General features: G+C 32.6%; 1 long non-coding RNA gene across 1 annotated transcript in view; it reads right to left on the bottom strand.

Moving 5' to 3' along the window:
- LOC147067155 (uncharacterized) overlaps window positions 1-8,680 on the bottom strand; it is a 561,518-nt gene that overhangs the window by 396,659 nt on the left and 156,179 nt on the right. The window lies entirely within an intron of this gene.

The following is an 8,680-nucleotide window of genomic DNA, read 5'->3' as shown; positions in this document are numbered from 1 at the left end:
TGATGTTAACAATGTTTGTATTTATTTGAAAAATGCTTTCCTAGCCAGCGTAATATGTAATATTAAATTTAAAAAAATGTTCAATTTGCATTGTGTGCGTGCTGTGCAGTATTTTTTGAACCTAGACAAGATATCGGTTGATGACTTGCAAATAAAATATAATAATTATCAATAATAGAAGAATATCTCAAATATAAAATTGTATGTAGGTATCAATATGTACCAATTTGTTGTTACAATATTATACAATATACATAGTGGAATTATATTAAATTAATTCGTTAACTATAATTTAAATGAATGATAATGATTCGCAAGCCGAGTGCAAGACTTCTGCTTTTTAGTTATGAATGCAATACAATAATTGCATTTTGTTAGTACAAAAAGGTCGCCTTTGTATGGTTTTCTGTTTTTTTTTTTTTTACTGTAAAAAGTTACTGCCGTACTAAGTAAAAAGATAGTTTTTGATTTTAGTGAAATGAGAACCCAAGTTTTAAACTACCGTTTCTCTTATATGTAAAATTATTGGATTGTTTTTGACATAATCTCTAAATATGCACTGTCTATTTAGAGATTATTTTTATTGTTTTTATTTGTTTCTTTATTAAACACCACAACAGGCCGTGGAGCCCAATAATAGTGGTAAAACTCCCAGGCTTGAGGAATTTACATATTAGATTATGTAAATATATTTTGACTTCACCGGGAATCGAACCCAGAACTCAGGGATGATTTTATTTACATAATAATATGTATAAGGGAAAAGGTAGTTTAAAACTTGCGTTCTCATTTCACCAAAACCAAAAACACCGTCTTTTTACTTAGCAGGGCAGTATAGCAAGACCATAATTTTGTATGTAGTGTGCTACTTTTGCATGAAGACAGCAAAATAAATCTTCCCATAAAATGTAGTCACCATCACTATATTACATAAACGCAGCATTCTCAAATTTATTTTGAAAAAATATTGTTGATATTAAACGTTTATCCGATTATCAAAAATTTATAAGCCCTTCATATCAATATACATTTCTTGAAAATGCGATGGTCTCGTACTCGGCATGCGATCAATATATTGAGTTTGAATGCTGTAAAGGTCATAATATGAAAATGTAAACTTTGATTTTGATAAATTCATTGAGTGAGAACATACCGATTCTTCAAACTGTATATTAGTAATTTCTGGCTAAAATTTGAGATTTTTTTAAGATTTTAAGCATTTACTTAGAATAATTGCATTTTACAACAGTTTAATATAAATAATATTAAATTCCATAAAATTAGTTTTTTAGTTGATAGCTATTTCAGTGGTAACACCGATCGAGACTACATCTTTGTAGTCTTGAAAATAACTAATTTTGTGGAATCTAAGATTATCAGTTGTTATTATCACTTGGTGAAAATTCTAGTATTTATATACTTCTGTCGGCTGAAGTGTTATTTTATTAATACCCAAGAGAATGGTCAATAACCATAAAATTGAGCTGCCTTTATCGGAAACATTTTAATATTAAACACGACAACGATTAAAATTAGAACAGCATTTTCTGACGAGCACTTTGGGAATTCGCTAAGAATTGCAACCGCTTCCATCAAACTGTTCATTCACTGAGCGTTAGTTTCACAGAAACAATTCAAGTTTCCCTCTTCTATTTTTTATAATAAACTATATTAAATAATTTATGAACGGCTCCAGACAATTTCTCTTCGGTCAGTGTTTCCCAGAGAAACCAAAAAGTCAGGCGTTATGGTGTACTACAAAAAGCAGAAGCAAACGTTGTAGAATTTTGATCTTTACCGAATCCATTCTGTCGGATGGATTAAGCAAATTCAGGTTTTTAATTACATTCATTGTAAACATTGGGAATAAAAAAAAATTCCTTATCCAATAAAGCAATCATGTAGCAGTGTAGCTACATATTTTTTTCAGTAGCCAATGTGATCTAAATATTAAATATTGAAATACAGTCAAACTTGGTTATTACGATCACGGAAATAGCGAGATCTCGGATGTAATGAGGAAACGTTCATTGACATTTTAGTTTATGATTTTCTCCATACATTGATTCACTTTTATAACGAGCTACTTCTCTGGTATACCGAGCAAAACTGTTGATGTGTCGATCATTTAAAAACAACGATGCCGCCGGTATCAGATTACGTTTATGACACTAGTGAAGTGTCTAACTACCTAATTGTTGTTTTCGCCGACAACATTGAAAAAGTATCCACGCATATGATTGAAATTACATGTAAAAAATCCAAGCTTTGTGAAGTCAAGGAGGTACCTACCAGCGCCGGCGGCTCAGCACAATAAACAACTTCTTTTGTAGTTTATGAATGTCATCCTTGTTTCGGGGATTTTTACGATGGTTTTGTTTGGTTGGTAATTTCCATTATTCTTGTCGAAGTATTCACGTTCCACACAAATCGTATCCTGCGCACCAGATCAGGCCCACGGGCAGTAATTTGGGAACCCCTGATGAACAGTAGGCTGCTGAATTTTCTTTCCAATTTTAGCTAATGATTTCTTTTTTGATTAAAAATAATGTTATTACATGTTGTGAATTGACTTTTGTTATCTGTCTTATAACTGTATTTTTAAATTACTCTTGTATTCTTGTTTAGGTTTTAAATATTATCAGGTAGCCCCGATTTTAATTATATAATATTTAATACAATACATCAATATAATAAAATTTCACCAACAATAAGATACCCTTCGTAAGGGTTATAAGTGCTGGACTATAACAGAATTTAATAAAATTGTAAATGAATCATTGTAGACATTTTGACATCAGCATAATAAATACATTTTCATTAATTTTAGTCTAAAATAGAAAAAACCTTCATTTCAATATTTAAATAAACATGCTTACTTTTGCTGATTTTAAAATGTTTGAAGTTATTATGTACTCCCTATTTACTTGCAAAAGACCATCATCATGTAATCGCATGGCATGTATTAATTGTCCCATTCTTATTTTAAATAGTTTACCAGTTTTGTTCTGAGATTTTGTATTCCAGTTTCATGTTGGCATTGTTTTATGTAATGTCGAGAATATGCTTTGGATGGGATCGTCCACATGATGGTGGATGCAGTCATTAGTCTTCGTAAATTAAATCAGTTCCTCTCTATGTAATCATAAAATTATTATAATAATAATTATTGTGAACCTATTGCAATAAGAAGTGGATAGATTGCCTAGAAATCTTAATAGTAGAATAAACTTTATAATATGTTTTGTATTATTAATGGTAGTGTAATTGTAATTATGATAAGAACATTTATTGTGAGTGTTGCTTTTTTGCCTTCTATAATGCAAATTCCTTTTTGTATTATGAACTATCGACAGTTCATATATTGACATTTTGTATGGTTAATTTCACATTTTTTGCCATAAAATATCTGAAAAATCAACCAATGTTTTATTTAGATATACAATGAATATATTTAGTTATGTCTTTCAATTTATAAACACACTACACATTTCATCGAGACTGAAATAAACACGATAGCTGTTTCAATAAAATAATAATTTTTCATCCAAACAAGCTGCTTTTTTTTTTAAAAAAGAGACAGTTTATATTCGATTTACAGTATTTCCCAAGCTTACAGCATGCTCTTACACCTTTATAATTAGGGCTATTATGTAAATTGGAGCCTCTATGGGTGTGTGTAGTCTGCATTTAGCAACTAGTGTTGCGCGGAGGTCAATGTTAAATTCTGCGAGGACCAAATGCTACTTGTTTGATGCATGCATGTTCCTATATATTTATGAGACGTGCAATCTTACCAGATGCTAAGGTGCCAACTCTTGACCGTTGAATTTTGATGTCTCCACCGAATTTTAGCACTACACTTAACCGCGTTACAACTACTTCATGAGTTGACACCCCCAGACTACAGAGACTGGCATAATCACAAAAAGGGCTGAGGAAAGTGCCGCTACCTTGTGCTTGTCCTATTCTGCGATTCCGGAGCTTACCAGGGTGCGGCAGTGTGTAACATGTACAATATGAATCAATCAAAACATTTGTTAAAAATGATTAATAAAAGAAAATGTTTTATGGTTTTATGTATTTTCAAATACATATACTGACCCAAATAATATAATACATACACCACAAATAATTAAAACTGACTGGGATGAAACGCTTTGTGTTTGTAATGTGTCAGAGAAGGTTTGATATTTTAGATCTTGAGGGGAAGATAGGGCGTCATGCCAAAATTTCTTTTTTTTTTGTTTTGATAGTTAGGTGCATAGAATATTCTATTTCATACAATTTTTTTAAATGTCGCCATAGTAACTGTCTAGCTAGGTATTTATTATATGATTTAAATCAGGCACACGTGTGATCAGTGGTGATGGGTGGAGGTAGGCTGTTAATATCTGACATAAATAGTGCACACTAAACTTTTTCAGTCATATGTATCTATTTTCATTGAACTAAGACTACAAATCGATGTGTTAAAGTCACACAACGTTATCTACAAAAACGTGTTTGTTTTTTTTTTTTAGATAACGATACTTAAGATTCGCGGCTACATAATTGTCAAACAACGTTATGTCAATTTTTTCTAGTTTCTTCTTAAATCGCCAGTAAAGTTTAACGTTAACTACATAAAGTTACTATTGCTTAATATCAAAAGATTGTATAAGCTGTTAGCGTTGTCACAAGAAAAATCAAATTATCAAACAATGTCAGCAGCTGATAAAGTTTTTTGACACAAACAAAATACGTTTTAAACTGCAATGTTTGAGTCTTAAGCGCTGTTAGTGTTTTTTGACGCTAATGTTGGTAACATGAACTGTGCGTTGTTCGTAGCGAAGTCAACCTATCTACATTGACATCAGCTGTTAGTTTGGTACGATACAGTCAACAATAAAACTCTTCGATACTAACTAAAATCGTGTACCAGGAGCGGTAGGTGGGACGCTCTGTAAAAGGGGGGTGGTGCATCTTTGGTTTCGACGGCCAGCACAACTTCCGTGGGCACTGGTTAATAAGTCAGACTGTAATTATTCGCAAATCTGCACGTATCGTTTCTGGTCACCAAGGACGTCAAAGGTCGGCAGAAATAAGACATCGCGAACACGACAAAAGAATTACAGCCCTGTCAAACCTTGTATGGTAATTAATACATTTTGTTTCCAACCAGTGAGCCGATTTTTTTAAAGGAAAGATATTTTTATTATTAGGTACCTAACTATTTCTATATACATTAAATGATTCTCCTCGATTTGCCGGCCTTAGAGTAACTGCTGCCCCCAAGGGACGCTCAATCTGCCTACCCGCACGGAACGTCACTGACCATAACATTGTGTTTCTTTTTATAAATTTGAAGAAATTTAATAAAAAAAATATTGAGTTTTACTTATTTTTAATGAAAATTTGTACCCATGTATATCAATTTATTACTTTAGTTATTATTCAGCCGAACACTAATTACTTAAAACTGCAGAGAGAATTCATACACATGTTAATGTCAGAAAACATTATCATCTGTTAGTGTTACTATGTTCAAGTGAAGAACATTCATGCTCAGTGTCAAAGGACACTAAGAGTAACCTTTCACATAAAACTATTTTTCATATTTTTTTAAAACTATATGAATTTTAACAATACCATAAGCAAGATAAATGTACAATACACAATAAAATATGAACATTATGTTTTAAATAAACATCTTTGTTGAGCTACAAGAAACTAAAAAAACGTTTTTTGACTCCTGTAAAGTTGCACTTTTGTAGATAGTGTTGTTTGACTCTAAGCCCTCGAAATTGCAGATAATATTAGTTTTTAAATTTCAATTAAACCCTGCATAAACCAATTGATTAATAGATAATAGTAAAAAAATATTTGTCTATAAAATATCTAAAATTATACCAATCATACATCATTATTTTGGATATTGTATTATTGGTTGAATTAATTTTTTTATTTATTTCTTATTTAGTTACTTTATTAAATTAAATCAATAATATTTTAGAGATAGAAGAATATTTTTTATCTATTATGGTTTGGTCAGGCAGGGCTTAATGTATTTTAAAAAACTAACCAACACCATCTGTAATATTATGTATTCGTGATTCAACGAAAACAAATAAGAATTCTACAAACAAATAAGTATGATTGTCAAAGTTTAGTGTGCACTATTTATGTCGGACCTTGACAGCCTACCTCCACCCATCGATACTGCGTGAGACCTTTGGTCAACGGACCAGAATTAGGACCCAAAAACTCCTTGGAGTCATAAAAATAAAGTGTGTACAATAACATTTTTAACATGAAATATTTATGTTACATAATGAAATTTAACAATAATTTTATACAGTAATCCGCCGCTCGATTATCCGACAACTACTATAATCTGCCGTTATTTTTACTAGTTGAAAGCACAAAATCAAGCTCTATAATTCGTCGGTATTCGATTGCCAAATTCAGTAGTCCGCCTCGTACAAGTATACAACGGGTTTATTTTAGAAACTTCTCCTTCGTAAAACGTACGTTCATCGCGAAGAAAGTAATGTGCCTGGGAGGAAAGTGCCCAAGAACCGCATCACAATTATGCCGTGCTCTAATGCAACCGGGACACACATCTGAAGCTTTTGGTCATAGGGAAAGCCAGGAAATCTAAGCCATTCAAGAATATCTGCCTCACTGAACTAATATTTAGTTAAGGCTATACTTCAGTTAAGGCATGGTCTAAATATATCGTGGCTAGGCGATGCGCGGATTGTGCAAATGACGCATGCCGAACGAAATACAATTCGTCATAAAAATTCAACATGCGTCCATTTAATGTTATGCTTATTGTTATATTACTAATAACAGTAATAACAATAGTATATTCATTGACATGTTTTCTTTTTCAAGTACATACGTAAAGTTTTTTAGTCATCTTTACACGATTTAATAATATATTCATTCGACGCCATGACAAAACAAATCGACGTGCGCACACCTCATTGTCGTTCTCCGATTGGCGACGAGTGCGAAATTTCGTCGCACCTGAAAATTATTTGCCGTTTCACTGAAGTACGCTCTTAATAAACTTAGTTTATAAATATGTATAATTTAGTAAATACTTGATTTTGATTATAAATAAAACCGTAATTCGCTAATACAAATTTCTCAAAAAAAACTTTTTACGAAATACCTGTTTTCATTTTTACCATATTTTGTAAGTATGCACTATAATCCACCGCTTTCACTAATTGGACAATTGTCTGGTTTTTGGGGTGGCGGATTACTGAGAGAGTAATTACAAACATGTGAAAACTGGCTGTGGACTAGAAGTGGCCAAGACTCCTATAAATAATGCTTATCTCACATTTAATTTTAAACATACAATTACCTACATATTATCAGTGACGTCCCTAGATAAAATGCCGCCTTATTTTTTTATACATTATTTTTATCATCCTTTCATGAGTACAATATCCAAGAAATGTGTTGTATAAGATACATTACTAACAAAATATCAGAATAATTATTCGCAAATCTGCACGTGTCATTTCTGGTTACCAAGGACGTCGAAGGGCAACGGAAGTAAACTACATATCGCGAATCCGACAAAACCAGTGAGATAAATATTTTAATGGAAAGATATTATGTTCGTTATTACTATGTTAAGGTAGCTATTTCTATATATTCCAAATGATTTTCCTCAATTTGCCGCCCTTCGAGTAACTGCCGCCCCCAAGCGACGCTCAATCTGCCTACCCCTACGGGACGTCACTGCATATTATTCTTATTCACTTGGCCCAGACAAAACATTTTGGAAGAAACGCCAAACGTTGTGTAGGTTGAGGTTATTTTAACTATATTTTTGTATTATGGGTTGGATGTTAGCCATTCATTCAATCCAATTCAATATAGGTGGGTACTCAAAATTATACAAAAAAACTCATGTTGAATGAAAAGATGACATTTAAATTTTTTTAGTATACTGCGGTATTCAAACCTGTGATCCATGGAACAAAAGACAACCATTCCTCAAGTCCACTGTAGTAATGTTACTTTACTCTGACATGATTAGAAAAATTCCACTTGCTGGCATTACTACATGTAAAATCATAATACTCGTATTATGATCCGATATTGACAAAACGTGTCATTGGGCATCTAATACCTACCGATATCATAATATCGAAAAAATAGTATCAGTTAAAAACTAGGTAATCATAATAATCAGCCTGAATCCATCCACTGCTGGATGAAGACCTCTCCAAGCTGAATCCACTTCTTTCAGTCCTTTGCGTTGCGTTACCAAGTACTTCCGCAGAACTTAATCATTCCATTGATCCATCGGCGTCTAGTCTACCCTGCGGATGTTTTGTACCTCTTGGGTACCACTGGATGACTAGATTTGTCCAACGATTGTCCCATCTTCCTATGTGTTAGCTATCAGCGAAAGAAGGCAGATGGTGCTAACAAATCCCGGAGACCCGGAAAAGGGTGCCAACAGATGACCATTGCTATGAATAACGTGCGACACAAAGAAATATATAAGTATATATATATATATATATTTGTTATTACGATTTGGGATGCAATGAGGAAACATTCGTTGACATTTGGTTGTATGATTTTCTCCATACATTTATTCACTGTTATAACGACCTACTTATTGGATATACCGAGCTAAAATATTGTTAATGGGTCGATCGTT

Source organism: Rhyacophila brunnea, unplaced genomic scaffold, assembly GCF_057557595.1.
Source record: "Rhyacophila brunnea isolate RB1 unplaced genomic scaffold, BYU_Rbru_1.0 scaffold_4, whole genome shotgun sequence".
NCBI classification, from domain to species: Eukaryota; Metazoa; Arthropoda; class Insecta; order Trichoptera; family Rhyacophilidae; genus Rhyacophila; species Rhyacophila brunnea.
Note: the sequence above shows the minus strand (reverse complement) of the source record. Positions and strands in the feature narration are given on the sequence as shown.